Source organism: Harpia harpyja, chromosome 10, assembly GCF_026419915.1.
Source record: "Harpia harpyja isolate bHarHar1 chromosome 10, bHarHar1 primary haplotype, whole genome shotgun sequence".
In the NCBI taxonomy this organism is placed as follows: Eukaryota; Metazoa; Chordata; class Aves; order Accipitriformes; family Accipitridae; genus Harpia; species Harpia harpyja.
In genome coordinates, this window is record NC_068949.1 from 3,379,481 (window position 1) to 3,400,250 (window position 20,770).

General features: G+C 37.4%; 2 long non-coding RNA genes across 3 annotated transcripts in view; one reads left to right on the forward strand and one right to left on the reverse strand.

The window, feature by feature from the left end:
• LOC128147516 (uncharacterized) overlaps window positions 1-20,770 on the forward strand; it is a 178,869-nt gene that overhangs the window by 138,801 nt on the left and 19,298 nt on the right. The gene's annotated exons all lie outside the window — the stretch shown is intronic.
• Window positions 14,249-19,505, reverse strand: LOC128147517 (uncharacterized). The gene is made up of 4 exons (XR_008237036.1): window positions 19,422-19,505; window positions 19,198-19,345; window positions 17,831-17,883; window positions 14,249-14,299 (listed from the first exon to the last, which is right to left on the reverse strand). It is a non-coding gene; the product is annotated as an uncharacterized LOC128147517 (long non-coding RNA).

Genomic DNA, 20,770 nt, shown 5'->3' on the forward strand with positions numbered 1-20,770 from the left:
GTTCATTTTCTTATTCGCTGTTTTGGACAAACTGAAGAAAGTGGGCTGCGCACTGAACTAGATTGTCTTTTGAGGATTTAGACTTGTTTATAGTCAGGTTGCTGGTGGGGTTAGGGTCAGACAAGAACTGGAGCTAGTGCAAGAAATTGAGAAGAAGAATTAGATGTATTCCTGGACACATGGACTCATCCCAGAAGTTTTTTTTATCCAGCTTGCCAAAAAAGTATTCAGAGATGCAAGATCAAAGAACTCTTCAAGCAGTGATGTTTCGTAGGCTTTCTAAGATAGCTGTGATCACAGACTCCTAGCTGCTTTTCTAAGTTCAGAAATTTTTTAATTACAATGTAGGACATATATTCAAATGATGTTTCAATTTCTAAATGCTTTTTTACCTTTGAAGAACTTTACCACAGCTGATAAGACTTTATGGAGCTCCGCAAGCCTGTTAAGATTAAATAAGCAGAATTGCTTGTAAAAACTGCTGCACGTGTGGTAGTTATTTTTTCCCATCAGACAAAAGTGCCAGAGAGAACTTCAAAGAAACAAATAAAAGAGAAAAGAATGAGCAAGATGAACAGAGAAAGGGAATTGGGGGGGAGCAGGTGCAATATTGAACCATATCATAACTAATTGCAGACTAAATTGTACAAAAGAGACAAAATACGTGTTCACTTTATGGTTGCAGAGCTGATGGCAGGGTAGCATAAAGATGTCTCCAGTGTCTGTAAATGAGGTCAGCCAGGCATTAATTGTCCAGACAATTATCAGTATGCCTTCTGTATACCTTCAGTGGCAAACAGGAACAAAACCAGGCACTCCTGCTTTGTTTGTAGCATTGCCATCACAAGATTACTCAATTTCCTACAGTAATTGCCCAGCCCTATTCCAATACCCTTCCAGCACTGAAATGTGGTTTCCTCACGTGTTAGAGCATTTAAGTGTTTCTGTGCAGAAGAGCCAAGGTATATGGAAAATGGACAGACTCTTCACTCACTCAAAAAAGCAAGCTCAGCATGCACGTGCCCTTCTGTGAAGAGTTATGCTTGCTCTGTGCTGGAGATGACAAGGGAAAGACAGCCTCAAGGGTTCCTTAAGAAGTGTATTAGATCTTAATAATTTAATAATACCAGGAGATTCATAGCCAAATGTCTTAACAGCAGAGACTGAATCCCTGGAATGAGGCTTTTTCTGCCTTCTGTTCTCTCCTCTAGAGGGCTTTATGGGTGTGTTTTGTTTTCAGTCTTTTTGTTTTCATTATTTGATTTTTAGGAAAGGCATAGGCTTAGCATTTTATCACAATTGCCTTTTTATCGAGCAGGATTTAGTCCTATCTGTGAATACTTAGAGCCATTGTCCAGGATGGTTTTTTAGCTCTAATTAACAACTCTAAACATACAGAGATGTTTTGATCTCATGAACTTATATACAATATATATTAATTAATTACCACTAATGTGATATTAGACATTAATAAAATATTATTATAATATTATAAAATTAGATGGTTTAGATCTGATAAATATCTCTAAACATCCAGAGAGATAATTGGAGGTTAGAATCTGTGCAAAGGGAAAACAAAGTCCATTTGCATTGACCCTAGCAACAGTGGTATTCAATCTCTACATTCTCCACTTCCATGTAGCAGTTTCTACTAAAAACTCATCATAATTCTTCAGTGGAGAACAAGTTTTAAGCCATTTTTAACTTCCCTTTACATGATGATGGGTTCCCTAAGTTGTCTGTTATAGTAAGTTGGTTCCTTTACTAAATAATATATGCATTTCCCTATTAAAAATAAGTTGTCTTACAGTTCCTCGTCAGAACCCTGTATTTTTACAATAATTTATTCAGTGGAAATTAGTTTGTTAAAATAGAATTGTGTGAGATCTCGCTGAAATGTAGTCTGTAAACTCTAAACCAGAGTCATGTGTCTAGTTTCTGCCTCATTTAATCAGACTCTTTGAAATTGCATTAGACATTACAAAAAAGTGCTACTGGATTTTTCAGTTCCCTAGAGAAGTGTAGGTTGTGTGTCAGATCTGGTCAGAAATTCTGGTTTAACTGGCTTTATCAGAAATTCTGATTCATTAAACCTTAAGCATTGTGTAAGAATATAACTGTTACAGATGAAAGGTTTCTCAGCTGTTAAGGAGAGAGGTGGACTCAGAAGATGTGGTTTTGGTGCTCACCTGCCTGCAAACCATTGTTCAAATTCCTGCTCTAATTAATATTCAGCTTACACAGTGGAACAGGTCCAACAGGAAAAATTGGGATAAGCCTATCTCAAACATAGGCTGGTTGTGTGGTGGCATTTATTAACATTGTGGGAGAGCCAAATTCAAATCCCTGTTCTGCCAATAAACTATGTGGCTATGGAATTGTTATGTTTTTCTTCTTAGCAGTTAGCAATTTTTGCCCCTATTCTCAAGAGCCAAGTTTAAGGATTACATTAAAACATAGAGCAGATTGAATGATGTAATTTGCACAGACAATAACCAGAAGAGAAGGAAGGAGCTCACCAAGAGAAAGCCCCAGAAAAGCATAAATTGAAAGACAGAGAATGGCCTCTTCCTGTATTCCGTCATGTACTGTCTCTATAATACTTTGCAGCTGCTTCAGGTGTCCTGCCTGCTCTAAGAAATTCCTGCTCCACTTGCTTTGCAGTGCCACTCCTGATTGTGCTGAAAAAATCTGTGGGACCTGTGCAGGTTACATGTGTCAGAGAAGTTAAAGATACATAGGTAATTATATCATATTTAATATATATTTGTTTTAGCCTGATCAGTCCTTGGTCAGCGCTTAGGAATTTGCACGAATGAGCATAAAGGGCTGAGAACACTTTATGCCAGCAGTGAATGGCCCTTGATATACAGTACAACTAAGGCAATCTTATAATGCAAATAGATGCTCATTGAGGCACAGTAACTTCATGGCCTCACCAAATTTTGCTCTGCATGGTCAGGGACCAGTTTATCATTGTCTTCTTAATTATGCAGTGTATTATACATACAATAGCCACTCTTGCTCTCAGCCAGATGATAGTCCTCATCAATATTCAAAACTGCAAATAGTTGAATACTGAGGTAACTTTTGCATCTTAACTTCCTCATTTAACGTAACCACTACTTTATTCAGCATTTGGAAAAAAATAGCTGTGCTGTGTCTTTCTGTCATTGAATTACATAGAAACAGAGAGAGAAGGGAAAGGATATCAAGCAAAAGAGGAAATGAGTACTGTTTGATAGCATTTTAAGCCTGGATCATAATCTGGGTTTGGGTTATAAATTCTCCCTTACTAAAACTGTTAAATCCTTACCCACGGCTGTAGCGATCCATAACCTACATTTTGAGATGCTTTCAGGTCCTCAGATTAGAGGTGAGTCCGTCCTGCCCTTTGAACACCAAGTGCATCGTTGCTGAGAAGTGATGCCCCTAACCAGCTGTTTGTTGTTGCTGGAGGCAGGCGCTCTGGTCTGGTGAAGGGAGGTGCTGGTAGCTGGCAGCAGTCAGCTACAGCTTACTTCCCAAAGAGTAGGGAGGATCTCCTTAGCCCAGCTGTGGTCCCAGCTGAGGAATAGTGATCTCTGAGCCTAGAGCAGTGGATACAGTGACAATGGGTCAAAGAGCTCAGCAGTCTAGGGCTAAAACCATATGGTAGGTATATAGCCTTTAATACATGTAGGCAAAGATAGTTCAGATACATATTATCCATAGAGAGAAGACCGTCAAAGGATAAATGTCACTTCCCTAAATCTGAAGTGATTCTGTGGCACCTAACAGAGAATTCAGTGATCAGTGAAAGCTTTATGCAGTCATAAATGAGTAAAAAACCTGGCTAAAAAGTATGGGGGAGAATTTCCCACTGCTGGAAGAAATTTTTTCACTTTTTTTTTTTTTTTTTTTTAAATTAGAGCACCCATTAGGACTGTTTTCTTCTAATTAACTTTCTGTCATGGAGACATTTAGTTATTTAAAGTTTGCTAAAAAGAAGAGTAAAAAATATTTACCCTGAGTTTGACTGTTACTGCTTTTGAATTACAGGTAATATTTGACATTATCAGAGCATGAAACAAAATCCCACAAGCATGCTTGCCTTTCACTCCTCTATATTGTTACATTTCAATTAAACTTTATTAGGCAAGTGTTGTTTTAGTTTAAATATTAATTGTTAATAATTACTAAAATATTACTTATATATTACAAACAGTACTGTCATTCTGTTGGATTATCTGATATAGAAAACTGGGACTGATCGTGAGTATTGGAATGCACAACGTGCACCCTTCTGGAGAGTTACTTCTTTCTTTCCCAGTTGTATTTGTTCTTTTCTTCTACCACAGACACCACTTTGTTTGCCCCAGGAATATGCTTCAGGCAATTTATCTCAATGTAGTCGTACATCCTAGCAAAGCAGAAGTCTCTGGAAAGCAAAAATTTTCCTTTTCTGGCCAAGACTGACAATTATCATTCTTCCTTGCCTAGTTCCATAGGAAGTTCCTCACTGAAATCTCCCCTGACACTTCTCTCCCACTCCAGCCTGTGTTACAAAGGTACAAACTAGAACAGAGCTCGTCTGTCAGCATCCCTGTTGCATTGTCATTTATTGAACGTAGAAGCTGCCCTAATAGATCAAACCAGTTGATGCTGACAGAGATCAGTAATGGATGACTGGAAAGAATATACTCACTTCCATTAGGATAAACTGGTGTTAGAGCAGTCAGAATCCTAGAGCCTTTTTTTTTTTTTTTTTTTTTTTTTTTAATGCATTAAACTCTTGTAGTGTTTTGGACTATATTGTAATTCATTCCAAAGTGGTTGCCTAGAAGAATGGCCAGTATCACACAGAGAATCCCTGATGGCCTTTCATTTAACTCTCTGTTTGGAACACACTAACCTGTGTGTGAACCTCTTGGCTGCTCACTGTACATTTCTTAGTTCCTTTTGGTCTTACTATTCTGGGTTTTCCTGGGATTATTTTTCAGGACTGAAAATTGAGCAAGAATAGAATTTTACAGACTTATTCAGAAAGAATGCAGAGAAAGAATTACAGTGAATGAGACAAGAAGGTCTCAGGAAAGGAGAAATATTGCAGTGGAAAGCAGGAGGCGAGCTTGGCTCTGGAGGAAGGAGATGCATGGGATATGGAATGTCCAACTTAATTCTGTGGGAGCTAAGGGTAGAGAGAATTTTGATGCAAATCTGTCTGAACAGAGTGTTAGGATAATTCCAGTATAGCAGACTGTTGGCATTAACTTTATTTCAGATTGCCTACTGGTACTGCTTATCTATCACCTGCAGTGTGGGAGCACAAGCTCTTTTCTGCTCCTTTTCTGTTTTAGCCTCACACACCTGTGTAGGACAGAAATCAGTCTTGGTGTGACCTGGTACAATTCCCAAGTAATTGATGTTGCAGGCTTTCACTGATTTATAAAGAAAAAATTAACCTAAATATTGATTTCAGTCCTCCATTAACTGTTGGAGTAAGCATTTCTTTGTAGGGTACTGGCATTTCAAGTTGTTATAACAGTTTGAGAAAAATCTGAAGGCTTGTTTCAGTTGATACTGATCACTACTGTAAACCAGCGTGAAATTCAATTTATTAGTGAATGGATAAAAGCTATAGTCAAAGCAAGATAGATCAGTTCTATCTTTGTGTTAAAATGTATAACCTATCCATGGGAAAATCATGGGACAAATTAAATGAAAGTTAAGTCAGATGCTCTGTAAAAGCTATATACCTTGTCTGCTTTGAAATTTCATTGTACTTTAAATACTTTTTAATTCAGTAAGTGCCCTAGCCCAATTATGAAAGTGTATGCTTTCAAGGATATATTTCTGATATGTTTGTTAATAGCTAATCAAATGATCCGGTTGGTCCTAGTTAATCTTCATTTTGCATTCTTGTCTGAAAAGAAAAAAAAAGGAAAATTATGAGCATTCAAATAACAACATGAGAGGGTAAAGATTTTCCTTTCCAGCTCTGACTGAGCCACTGCTTTTTGGTGTTCTTAACTGTAGCAGGAGGCTTTAATGGCAAAATTGCCAAAAAGCAGTGACTAGAACTGGAAGCATTAAGTGTATTGGAACATTTGTATTTAGGTTTGTAAATTAAATTACAGGAATTTCAGATGTGACGATTCACACACAAGTACCACTTGTGTTAATAGGGATCTGAAGATCCTAGCAACTGTAGCATGTTGCTAACTTTTTGAGTTTCTGTTTTATTGGCTTCTGTGAGGAGGTACTTGTGACAAATAAAATTTTTATTTTATACAATTCATGGAAGAGAAAGGATGAACTAGATTGGCACTCGATAGATCAATGTTCAGACACACCTGTAGGACTCCAGAAAAGATGTTAAATTTTGCTATGCTTGAGTTGCCTGAAGCCATTTCTCTGATGTAGTGAGAGCTTGTACAAATGTGCAACGAGTGCCTTGGGCCCTAAAAAGTGGCTCCTTGTTATCTGTGTGGGCTTACATGCTAGTTAATCCAACATCTACCCACTGCACCACTCATTGTGCTTGGTAGTGGCTGTTTACATCACAGGCACTAGTATTATTTTGTTCGCAGTGACCTCATTATGAACAAACTGCTTTCTAGGCCCACAGGCACAGCTGTCTGTCCTGAGACATTTACCATCTCAGAAGAGGTGGTCAGTGCTACTTCAACGGCAAGAGATTTTTTCCACATGATAAGGAATTCTATAAACAGGATGATAGGACGAGGATGCTAAGGATTATAAAGTATGATGGATAAGGCCTTTGTGTAGCATTTGGTGGCCCTCAAAGACTGTATGTATTCTCCTGCATCTTCATGAAGCTTCACAAACTTGCACTATTTGACTTTTCTTTCTTTTTCAAAATAATTGGATAATTACTAATAGAGTCATACTTTGGTTTTCCACCTTGCACTAGTTCCATTTATAAATTGATTTAATCTCTGAAACTATTAATTTTTACTAGAATGTGAAGTACAAAATAATAGGGGGAATCAGTTTGTCCAAAGGCAGCCTTTGTTAAATGCCGAAGAAGCTCAATCTAATTGTTAAGTTAATCTCACAATTTTATATGAAGGGTTTTGTATACATCATTATAGCACTCAAATGTGTGAACAAAATATTACTAATTGGTAACCTGAAGGTTGCTTTTTCTGATGACAACTTAGGTTAATTAAAAACTCAGTTATTACCTGCAGGAAATGTTACACATATGCTGAAAAATTGTGTCCATAACTGTGTCTATTAATGAGATGCAGCTGAGAAAGAGGAAATTCTGGCTAAGTAGCAGGAAAGTCTGTCCAATAGTGATAGGTTTAGAACATTTCAGAACAATCTCCTGGAAGAAAATGGCTGAATCTCTTTAAATCTCGGTTGTAATCAAAAATACGTCAAAGGGAATTATTCTGCAGTAGAAGACACTGAATTTGATAATTAATACATATTCATGAGCTCTGGCTCTGCAAATTGCATCAGTGACTTGTTCATAATGTTTAAGTTAGGAGCCCATACTCAAGTTTGTACAAATGTGGAAGAGCACTCTGAAGTCCAGGTAGCCTACTTGACGCTCTGACTTGTTTATGTAGCGAATGAGTAGTGTCTGTGGCATGAGAGTCACCATTCTCCCCAAGTCTGTCTTTGGTATGGCCTTCATTAGTTTTGATTTTAAACTGTCTTTCTTATCCCCATGAATACTGCAGAGTTTCACTTTCTGATCAGTTACATCAGTATAATTTTTCAGTAGTCTCCTGGTCAAGGATAAGATGACAAATCTCCAAAACCCACTGGTTCAGTGCCTTCACGCAGCTACAAGTGTGAGCAGTGCTGAATGCATTTGATTGTGGGTGTCATGAATGCTTAAGTAATGCTAATTTATTCAAGTTAAATATTAAGCTCTTCTACTAAAATGATATTTTGCAACATTTAATATTTACTACCTAGGGGCATAAGATAACTTCTTAATCAGAAAATGAAAGGCAAGGAGAGTTTAGGGTCACTGTGAATTTTAAAGGGCTTAACAACAGCTGAGACTAGCAAGAAAAAGAAGAACATCATCTGAGTAAAGCAAGAGTTAGCCCAGTATTGCACTCTAACTGAACTCAGTTTTGTACATTGAAAAAACCCACCAGTTTTTTTACCTGCCCCAAGCCTTCCTACATAAGTCTATCTTCACTTGTTTTCTGGACCTGTATTTCATGAGGAATGACACTTTTGTACATTGCAGTAACTTAAGTAGGGGAATCTGAAAGTTAAGGCTGAATGCACAACCTCATATATGCTCTTAATGTAAGCATATACATTATAATCAAGCAGGTAGTTATGTGACTGCCTCCTGTTCCTGAAATGTAATATATTATTTCTTCAACCTGTAAGCGTTATCCCACAATTTTTCCTCCTAAAAGTAGTCCTTGCAGTTGTACCCAGTCTTATCAGAGACAATGGGAAAAAGGATGCGAGTAAGGTTTGTTAGATTTGGTCATTACGCAAGAATATTTCAGGTTCTGCAATAGGAAGAGCAATGCAACAGATTTTCCTGATGTTAGTGGGTGTTTGGGAACCTTTTGCAAGAGAAAATCCATGAATTTATGTAGAAGAGATTATGATGACTAGTAGCCTTTCCTTATATGAACTGATGCATCATAGCTTGTCAAAGGTTTTTTGTCCTTTTCTGGTTTGCTAGGTTACTCTTTGCTTGTTTCTTTTCAGACTAATGTTTACTAATTTACTATTTTCAATTTAGTACAGACTCATTTACCCTTTTTCCTTTGGCCTAGCAACTTCAGAAGCTTATCAGTCCCTGTGGGATTATATTTTGCAGATCATTGCCCTAAGAATGACATATAAATTAGATTCTCTCCTACCATCAGGATGCTCCTGTGGAAACCTACTGTTTCTCTACAGCTTAGCTAAAACAGCTTCCATTTTTTTCAAGATAACTAGATGGCTGCCAAGATCTCACATTGCTTGTACCAACTGGGAGACAGTTGATCAGTTAGCAGTGGAGTGTTAAGATTCAACCAAAAGGGTGGAACAGGTCTGGCTAGCCCAGCATCCTCTCTCTGAGGGCATTAACCATGAAGAGGTCTTGAGAAACAGCTTCGCTAAAATGTATTTATAGTTGGATTAGAACCGAACATTGTTATATAGCATTCCAAAAGTGAAAAGACTGTTTTTTTCTGATCTAGATAGATGAGATGTTATGAGAACAAGTTAGTATGACAAGATTATAAATTCTTAAAGTGCTAGAAATGCTGTAAAATTGCCCAACTTTACATATAATCTAATTTGAAGAACAACAGTTTTGGGAATTTCATTCTACAAGTGCTGATTTGTTGAGTTTGTCCCCAATGTGTGGTAAATGTTAAATTTTTGAACCATTTGTGAACATCAACACTTGGGCTCCACATCTGTAATGTCAAACTAGTTTGTGAAGAGGTACAAAGCTTCTTTGGTACAAAAGGCATTGAGATTTTAAAATTGCATTTAAAATAGAATGCTGTGTCCTAGTCAGATTCATGTCTTTGGAAAGCTAACTACTAGACAAATGAAAAGAAAACAAAAGCTTCTGGAAGTGGGAGGTCTAAATTTGTGCTTTTAAAGTTTTCCTAACGTTTAAAAATTGCTGCTCAGTTTAGGAAGAATTGATTTGTGAGGAAAAAAAGAAAAAACAAAACTCTAGACAAACCACTAGTTATGATTCATTGTCATGAAATAGTGCGAATTGTGTTGTTTAAGTGTATACTCAGCAAGGAAGTAAAAGTGAAGACATTAATGCATCTTCATATTTTAGTCCATATTTTTGGTGCGATTGGTTGGGGAGGCTGCTTAACATGCTTAAATACCAGGAATAAATTCTCTCAGGCAATTTGCAGTAGGAGTGAAGAACAGCCTCTTAACTTTTGATCCATGGATATTAATTCACCAGAGAGCAGCATATGGCTCTAAGAGGATATTGCTATACTGTACTACTTACTACAGTGAATTGAGATATTTTCAGTCCAACTGCTTTATATAGCCCAGGCTGCAGTTTTATAGATTCTTGTCCTGAAACTAACAGCTAGCTGTCAAATACACACTTTTTATACCTCACTTTGTTAAAAGAGGAAAATATAGTTTGTTAAGGAGATAGAAGACAATAAAAATTTCTGAAGCTAAAATTCAATCCTTAATAGCTTCCTTTGACTGTAACTTTTGTTTCTCTTGTATGTAGCAATTTTTTAGCATACCAAAGGGTAGCATAGTAAGATTAAGAAGTTGTTCCTTTCTTTCCTGAGTTCTGATAATCCACTTTCCTACGTGAAGATATGACTTTTCTTTCCTCAAGAAGCCTACAGACTGGTGTGGATATCTGTGTAGTACCTCTTGCTTTTTAAAATGTTTTTTAAAAAACTGCCTGCATGAAGACAATGTTTGGAGAGAGTTTGAAAAAGAGACTTCTTCTCTTAGGTAAGTACCTTTTCCAAAACATTGGCTAAAGCTCCAGAAGTAAAAGTTCTGAAGTTTCATTAAATGCAAAACCTGCTACATTTTCTCCTATCTCTAACAGAAGGCCCTTTTGCTCACTAATCTCTCTTCTTCCCTTTGACTGCATTCTGAAATGTACAGAAATGGGGGAGTGAGCCCGGATAGTCAATTATTTGCATTTGGCAGGTATGACTTCATTGCTTCACTGCCTTTTGTAATTTCAATATGTAAAGGCAGCAGTACCAGATAGCAAAATTCATAAAGAACTGGCAAAAGAGGTTTCAGAATTGTTGGCAGTTATCTTTCGGGGACTCATTAAGAACATCAGGAGGTAAAGAAGAATGGAAGAGGGCACACGTCCAACAGACCAATTTGATGCTTTGTTGCATACATGCAGAACTGCAGTCACAACTGTGTACAGATCATAAAATAAGTGGCAAATAAAACTCTCCCATTTCTCAAGGTGAGGGAAAAAAAAGAGAGACCTCAGAAATTACTGATAAACTGAAAATTAAAATATATTTGAGGAAGTGCTGTGTAGCATTTACATCCCTCAGTGTTTGAGTGTACACTGTCATAGAACTCGCTCAATGAAGTCTGCTCTTGTGCACCCTGATTGTGATACAACTCGCTCAATAAGTCTGCTCTTGTGCACCCCTAGTTATCTGAATGTTTTCCTGTAACAAATTCAGTGAAAATAGGAAATCTAATAGATACAGATTTAACGAGTTACATGACTTTCATGAGGTACTGAAGCAATGTGTGCATTAGTTAGAAAAATTGGCAAGAAGATTGTCATGAGAAAATAAAGCAAATGAAGAAAAGAATGAAGATTGCACCAATCATATTTGCTGACAAAAATTAATCTAGGAGGGCTTGCTAACATTTGCAAAGTTGGACATAAAAGGCTGTAGGAAGTAGAGCAGTTAACAGAGGCACAGATGTTAGCAGAGTAAAATGTAATCAAGATGAATACAAAGAGGTTCTCAGTGTAAAAACCAACAATGAAAAACATAAAATGTGGGAATGCTGACTAAGAAACAGTATTAGAGAAGCAGGATCTTGGGAGTTCTAAATTGAACATAAGCACGCAGTATGGTGCTGCTACAAAAATGCAAATACGGGGATATAACAGAAAGGGGACTTCTATTTTCTCTTTCTTTGGACTGTGAATTAATGGTAGTTTTCTCAGAGAACGTTCTATGATATCACCGACCCTAACCAGTTCCATTAAATAACCTTAGTAGCACTCACTCTTCCTCTCTTCAGAACTGACTTTTCAAAAGGATTGCATTTGTAATTACCACTCTGAATTTTTAGCCAAAATACTAGCCTCAATTACCATAGTTCCCTACACTTGGCATTAGAGAAATTGTCCCTTATAGCCTTTGTTTCTGTCTTTCTCCTGCTTGCAAGACATTTGATGTACAGTACTCCTCTTCTGCAGCCTAGCAATGAACATTTCTACTGTGTTTGTTCTGTGTAACCTGTTTATCATTGCATCTCTTCATTAAGTTTTCAACCTCCTCCTCTTTAAGAGCATCCCAAAACCCAGTATTTCTTTGGACAGCTGTTTTTCCAGTTTTTCCCTGTGCTGCTACCATCTTCATCTGACCTTTTGCACATATTCTGTGCTGCTGAGGACTAACCATGCTACAAGGAATAGAGATGAGAACTTTTTTTGAGACAAAGATTTTTGTGCTCTCCTTAGGTTAATCATCAGCTTTTCAATTACCACTAAGTTAAAATAAGGCCAGTTACGGAGAGCTCTATAAATTGCAATTCAAAGGAGAAAGAAGTTGGGTGTTTCTGCTTCTGTTACAGTGATTTCTACTTCCAACAACTTTTCATCTGACTCCTGCTTTCTAAATGGTCTCTTGCAGAGATCTTTCAGTGGCTTCTTTGCTTAATTCCCTTTTTAGCATTGTGTTGATTTATTTCCTCTGTTGCCATCTGAATCTTACTTTATATGGCTTTTGACAGATGCTTCTATTTTTAACTTGCTGCAAGCTATGGCTGTTAGTTTCATGTTGTACTTTTGCTCTGGTATTCCATATTCTGGATTGCACTTTCATATTACTCCTTTTTGGTCTAATACTGCAAAGACATACGTAATTTTAGCTTCAGTATTGTTAACTAGTCACATAAAACTTTTCACACACATAAACAATTGCTCTATTTGATGTAGTGGCTGTTCTTCCTGTAAAGTTGTCTGAATGATAGCATGCCTTCTCATGCTTCCAGACTGAATACCATGTATTTCATTTAGTACTTTTCTTACAACTCTTAATGCAGGTGACATGAGACTTTTATGATAGACTGATGTTGTTATTGTTCTAAAGAAACCACATTATTCTTTTACTGTCAGTGCCTTTCTAATTATTTTTAAAAAGATAGCTGTATGCAATGCTAGATACAATTTTACTTCAATGTTGTCTAGGCTGTAGAAAGGTAAGATTTGTTTAGTTACCTGAAAAAGAATCTGGAAGTTCTCAGTTCTTCTGAAGTAATGAAAAATAGGTAGGGTTATTTTTTTCTTTTCAGATCCCTCAGACCTATGTAAGCTCCTGGGATAACAGATGATGTTAGATAAAACTGCTGAAAAAAAAAGGACAGATAAATCAGAAGTAACTGCCCTTACTGATAATAGCTTTTGGCGATGGAAATTAAGAAAGCTTTTTCAGAATGCTGGACTTGGATACAAGAGGATCAAGGAGTCTCTCAGTGACAACAGAGAGTTCTTGAACAGCTGACAAAGACGGCAGCACTCCTGCCAGATGACAATTCAGATCAAATATATTTTCCAGGAATTGTGCAAGTACATTTTCTGCTGTAGTGCATCTAGGTCTTGATGCTTGAGTTGAACAAAGGAAAATATACAAGAGAGACATTGATAGGTTTGCCAAAGGGATGGGACAAGATTTCTGCTTGTAACAATTTAATTTATTTTTTTCTATAACAAAGTTTTAAGGAACTTATCTCACTGGTCCTTGCAAATCATGTAGATGAGGTGTGTTACGAGAACAATTAATTTTGTTGTATAGTCATGCTTGCCATTTGGAAACGTAGCTGTAAAGAGGTTGTGATGGACAAGGGGACCCTTTCCTTATGGCCTTGGCCATATGAGTTATGGGTAGAGCTGCCTCTTCCATTAAACTGTAATTAAGATACTTTCAACATGGAATCACCAAGAAATAACAAAAGATCAAGAAAGATATGATTTGGAAGAAAGAGAAAAAAAAATCACATTTACAGTAGAGGGATTACCTTAGTTTGGCACAACAGGGGTATTATGATCTTTTCATTTAATGATGACTCAACAGGGAAAAGTCTGTAATCACACAGCGATAACACAAGACAAAATGATAAAGACAGTTAGGCATGAAATATATTGCAGGTGGTGGACTTGCCAGTGACTTCAGGGGAAGTCAAATCCGCACTTCTTTAGTGAAACCGTATGAATAGATGTTACAGTAATGGTAGTAGAATATTAAATGGCCTTGTTTATGCTTTGTTTTGGCATTGATGTGGTCCATGTCATTGGAGAATTTACTTATTTCTTAACCTTCATTTCAGATTTAGGTTGTAAAGTGCTTGGGGCAGGGCTGTCTCCTACTGCGTGTACCTACAGGATCTTTAAAATGTAGCATTGACCACATATAAGGCCACAAGGTACCAACTCACGTTGTTAAAGAATGCAGGTACACTGGAGAGAAATCAATGGCATCTAATGCAAAAATGTATGTATAACTTGCAGTCTGCTGTCTTCTTTTGTTAGGTTTTTTGTTTTTTTTTTTTAATCTATTCCTTTTCTGCTAATGCAGAAGGCTGCAAAAGTCTGGAGAGAAGAAAGAAGTACATAATATGTAATCATTCTGTTCAGGGCTGTAACCTTATAAATTGCTATACCACGTTATGTAAAAAGAATATTACTAGACAAGCATCTTCATTAAAACTGAATCCTGATGATGGAGACTTCAGTGCTTGTTTAAGCATTGTCAAAAAGGGCTAATGGGAAGATAACAGTGGTAGTTGATGGCGTAATAAATAATTGCGTAATAAGTAATAGCTGTAAAAAGTAAGACCTGGACCAACTCTGAAGAGGGTTGGTTTGGTGTAGTAGTGTTTTGGAACATAAGCTAGTAGAAATTGTGTAAGATTTAGGCCACAAATCAGAACTATAAAAAATATCAAGGTTTCAACCATAATTTAGAAATGAAAACATGGCAAGAGGTAATCAGGAATTACATGTGGAGCATTACTTTGCAAGTTACCATTGTACTAGCATGGTCCAGCTCTTACCAACAAATACTTAGTTGTAGTAAGAGGTAACTTAAAAAATTGAATTTATCTGCTAGCCCTTTGATGACTTTGATTATTCAAACTGAAAATGCATTGCAGAATATGGCTTTGTGGTTTTGATTTGCATTTTTTAGCACTTAAAATTTGCAAGTTATCCTTATAATTTAAAGTTCGTGTGGGGAGATAGTATCTTGTATTAGATCAACAAATACAGCTGAGAAAAATGAGGCATGCTTTCAAGAACACAAGGCTGCCTTTGAATCTGAAGAACCTCAATGTTTATATTGAAGACATTGTTATCCTAGTTCACATTTTTATAAGTATAGCAAAACAGTTCTTTGAGTGCGGGAACTGTCTTGCTTATTAAGAATGCTTGCCCAAAGAGCTCACAATTGTCTCGTTTTCTTAAGATTAAATTGACAACATCTAGCAAGATTGGCACTGGCAAGAGCTTTCCAGCTCATTGCACTATCCTCCTGCTGCAACCAGAAGAATTGCCTCTGCTTGTTTGAGCCCTCATTTTGAGCTATTCCTTTTCACTTTCTATCTCGTGTAACTCTATTCTCCATTCGCTATCACTTATTCTGATCTGCTCTGTAATCTGCCATCTTGCTCAGAAGCACTCTCTTCTGAAGTCCGTCCTTTGATCCATATAAAGTGTAAGATCTTACCAAATAGCTGCCTGACTCTGTTATACCTTTTCTCTTCTAGATCTTTGAGTGTGTTTTGTCTCACCAAGACTTAATTTTTTTCTCTTTGATCTCTTCTGGGGTTTTTTTTTATTCTCTCTGCTCTAAACAAACTGGCCTAAAGGCGGTTTTTCCTTCCTGCTCTGCACATTACATTTCCTGGCTTTGACACGCCCTTCGTTTTTTGCTTTTTTACAAGTATTGCCCTGTTACCTTTCCAGCCATGTATTTTCTTCTATGCCACAGGTTTAATATATTTGAAAATGTGTGTTATGGTATTTTTGAAAATAACACGGTCCAAACCAATCTGGAAAGCTTCCTTCTCAGCTGTGTCCTCTTCTTCCTTATGTGCCATGTGTTTTCTTTGTTTCTAGGCTTATTTCTGCCATTGAGGAGGGGACACAACAAAAAACAAACCCCTTTTTCTTTTACCGTCTCGCTGTGGTCTTATCTGTGGCATAATAGCTTAACATTAACCCTGTGAAAGTTACAGTCCAAGTTCAGGTAGTTGATTAGGATTTCCTTACAGTTAGCAAGAGAAATGGACATTTCTGTTGGATAATTCAGTACATCTTCAAATGCATACAGATAGTTCAAGCAGGAGAGATGAATCTCTCCCTGCAGATGTCTGTGATTGTTGACTATAGAGGGACCCTAAGCACACTGTGTCTACTTGCTATCAACTAGGCATCTGTGTTAGTTACCAGAAATGAATTGCACTCGTAATCTGCATCCTGTGTATGTGCAGCATAACTTCCACCAGAAGCTGTAAGAGAAGCTGGAATTAAGGGCATCAGTATTTGGATATGGGTAAATTTTCCTTCTTGTGTCCCTTCATGGAGGTCTTATGGATGACTCTTAACTATGAGCATGATTATGATTTTTCTCCAAAATGATAAAATAGTCTCACTTGCCCTACTGGAATCCATCTGAAACTGATTCCCTGTTTCTTTGCCTGTTTTAAATTTGAGCAGTTTCTCAAAGAAAGAGGCACAAAACTTGCAAAATAAAGAGCTCAATTATCTCAAAGAAAGAGTCATGAAACAAACACCAAATTTAAGCAGGAATCCATCTTCATGTGAACAGCAAATGTCTCTTAATTTATCTTTTCTTTTTTAAGGGAGGAGGAAAGCAAAATGAAGGGAGGTATAGGATATAATACTAGTAAATGAAGGACACTTCATGTTGAAAAAAAATGCCTTTTCAAGTTAAATGCACAGAAATATCCTTTTGTGGACCATTTATACCATGGGTGACCAGCAAAATACTAAAACTTTTGTAAGGTAAAGCCTTCAGTAATTACCAATACTATGCAATTTGTATTTTTTTTATAAAAAGTATTACCATAAATCTCATGAATCATTTATTTATAGTTAGAAAATAACAGAAAAAGGGCAGTCTCCTTTCTGCTAAGAAAAACACAAAAAAATTAACAAAGCACAGTGTAACAGCTCTTAGTTGCCACCAAATTCTTAGATTCTGGAAGAATTGTGATTTTCTCACCTTGAGCTTGCAGAGATTGTGTACAGGGGGGAGTGCTGAATGAATGTTAGTCTCGTGAAATGGATAAGGGGTATGGGAATTAAATTAGTAGATTTCTTTGCCGCTTAATGCATTCTGGTGTTTGCTTGTAAAACATCATTATAGTCTTCTTACAAGGAGCTGCTTTCACATCAAGTGCAGAGATGATGCAGTAGTTGTGTATGCCTGCAAGATACAACACTTGACAGAATAATGGAGGTTGTGATTGTCAGGGGAGAACGCAGCACTGTGACACTCTCCTACTGAATTCTCTTTTGAACGGTCCTTTCCTCTGTCCGAGTGCATCATTGCAGGGACCCAAAAGTAGGCCTGGGCAAGGTGTGAACTACGTTCTGTGGGAATATTGCATTTATTTCAGAACCTGCAAATGTGGTGAAATGGAATTTTTGTGGGAAATTATTGGTTTTCAAGTTCTGTGAATGCTCACCAACAGCAGGTTTTATTTGTTTAGGGCTAAACTTAGCGGTGCTTCAGCTGTGCATCTTGAGTTTGACCATCAGTGAACTGATTGGGAGAAGGAGGAGCGTTTGAAGTTATAATTTTACCTGTGCACTGAAAGAGATGATGTTTTTGTGGAACAGAATTACTATATATGATATATCCTTGTTTCCTATTAATCACCATCAGCTCTCTATGAGAATAGATATATATTTTCACACACAAAGCAGTTTTAATTCGTTATCACAACATTGAGTTACTGTTGCAACTGTCTGGCCAGAGGTGTGTCATTTAGCAGCTGGATTCAAAAAGACATGATCAGGCTCAAAGCAAGAGAGGACTGCACATGTTGAAATGCACTGTGTGTCAATAGAAAACAATAGGTGTTAAGACCTAACCTGTAAGCAGGCAAGAAGCTTTACCACCAGAGATCAGTCTTTCTCTCCATCAGCTGGGAAGGAGCAAAGAAAAATTTAGCCAAAAGAACAAAAGAAAATCTTCCAGATTTTCAGAAAAAACATCCCACGTGGATAATTTATTTTAACTTCATTTTCCTGACATAACCAGTGCCTCAGTAGCTCATACTACCCTGCAGAACTGCAACAGTTAACTAGACATATCCAAATAATGAGTTTTTAAATTTATATATTTAATATATACTTAATAGTAACTAGAAGAAATAATACTAGATCCTCATTTTAGTGTCACAATTTTCCAGTGCTTTTAATAGCAGCTAAATTCATGAGCAACATGTAGACTGGTGTAAGTTCACTGGAAACTACAAATCAGTGCAATAAATTAACAAACACATAAATGTGGGTCTATTTATAGACAAGTTTTGTACATGACAAACTAAATATACTAAAAAATTGTATATCATTATTCTAATTAGGATACTAAATAAAGTAGAATTTGCACTTAGCAATATATTGGTATCTCTTTAATAGATTTTTAAAAAACCAGACCATATAAAATAATGTATTATATAGGTATATCAAAGCATACTTGTTATGTAAGCTCATTGTTCCTGTCCCTCAAATGTAGACCTTTATTTATATAATATTTACATATTTAATTATTTACATAATATGCTGTATACGCTCAGGAGATCAAGCTTCTGAAAATTTGCATTTTACTAGTTGGTTACAAATTTCTTGTCAAAGCAATGCAGTTTGAGGCAAACTATAGAAGCAGACTGTTATTCAGGGTGTGTTGTGGGGTTTTTTCTTGCACCACTAAAAAAGGTTTTGATATATAACAGGGATTATCAGGCTTAAGCAAAATAGTCTGTTAAACTATACTGACAATTAGGTTTCTCTTAATATTTCTTAATGACAAAAAGCATCTTTTCTTTTAGAGATCATGTATTATAACCTGCATGCTTTGATGAGTGTGATATCAAATAAAGTTGTATTTTTTTTAAGTTGCCAAGATACCAAATAATCAGCATAGAGTTTATTCTGTCAAAAGCAATTAGCTGTCATCTACAGAGATGCAGTACCTTGTCATTAACATTGATGTGATAACACATGCACGCTCTGGGAGTGTTTAAATCACAGAACAGAAGCAGCGTCTTGTTTTCATTAACAATAATTAATGCTTGCTTTTTTTTTTGTTGTATAACTTAGTCATGGAGCTGTTAGTAAAAGATGCTGTTAAAAACTTCCATATTTGGGGGAAAGTGCACTCATTGGAACTACATCCTAGCTATGGTATTGGAACTACAACAAATAACTACAATAAAAAATAACGGCAGTGTTCTTACCGCTGGTGGTGTGCAGTGCTGTGACTCAAACAGGACTGTGAGACAACTGAGCAGTGCAGATGCTGCGAGGGCTTCAAATGCACCAAAAAGGCTGAACTGAACAGAGGATGCAGGGAAGCCCCATTCCGCCTCTAGTGCTGGTTTAGCACTAGACAAATACAGCCATCAGTTGACTTACTGTAGAAATAAAGCTTTAGAAAGAATTGCATAGCTGAGCAACTCACCTGCAAATTGAAGTTGGAATTTGCATCCTCCTTATCTAGGAGCCATTTGCCATATTTTTAATATGCTTCTTACTTGAACCTAGTAGGTTATGGCCAGTCCTTTTAAAGTCATGTGAAAGGAGGGGGAGAGCTATGACCAAATGCTTTCCTGTGGCAAAGGTCAGACATTCTTCCCATTCACCCTCTGAAGATAGTGACGTGCTGTAATGTAAGCTCTGTGAATATCCTGGTAATTTCCATGGAACTACCAGCATGGCTTATGATTGAGAGCTTAGGTATGTCCTCAGCATTGAGCTTGATATGCAACTGGGATAGTGGTTCTAGCTATCTTAGACTGAGACTGTAAGACTTTGGAAGTTTTACTAATAATTTCTGTCAAATATAAGAAGAGAGATTGTGAAACACCTGTGTATCAAGGTGCTTCTGAGTGATGCATGCATGCTGGAACTTTTTTCTGAACTGTGTTGAGTGATCAGTTCCAAAACCATTATTAGATTTAGGCTTTTGTTAAAACAAGTAAATGAAACCCTGCAATACAGATGTGTAGGGAACAGCACTAGAGACAGACTGCAATGGGCAGCTGAATACTTTTGACTGAACTGAATAGTGAGATAAGTAGTTTTGACATAGGGTCCCTTTCTTACTTGCTTTCTAGTTATGTTTGAATCTGACCTCTGATCACTCCAGTTGGTTGTCGTGCCTTCTGTGTATAGTGTGTATTCTGGAACTGCATGCTGGCAAGTCTAAGTGTATATATAGGATCATAGGGTACCTCAGGTTGGAAAGGACCTCAAGAGGGCTCCCGTCCAACCTCCTGCTCAAAGCAGGGTCAGCTGTGAGGTCAGACCAGGTTGCTCAGGGCAATATCCAGTCCTGCCTTGGAAACCTCCCAGAAGGGAGACTGCACCACCTCTCTGGGCAACCTGATGCACTGCTGGGCTGTCCTCCTGGGGGTAAATGTTCTCCTTGTAACCAGGCTGAACCTCTCTTCTTCCAGCTTACTGCTGTTGTCTCTCACCCTCCCACCATGTGCCACTGTGCAGAGCCTGGCTCCCCCTTCTTCATGACCTTGTATTGGAAGGGCTGCTCTTAGGTGCCCCTGAAGCCACCTCTTCTCCAGGCAGAATGAACTTACTTCCCTCTATGTCTCCTCAGAGGGCAAGTGCTCCATGACTTGATGGCCCTCTGCTGAACTTTCTTCAGTTGATCAAGCCTTTCCTGTATTGAGGTGCCCAAAACTGGACACGTTGTCCAGATGTGGTCTAATGTGAGCCGAGCCCAGGGGGATAATCACTTCTTGCAGTCTGCTGGCTCTGCTATGGTTCATATGGCCCAGGATATTCTTGGCC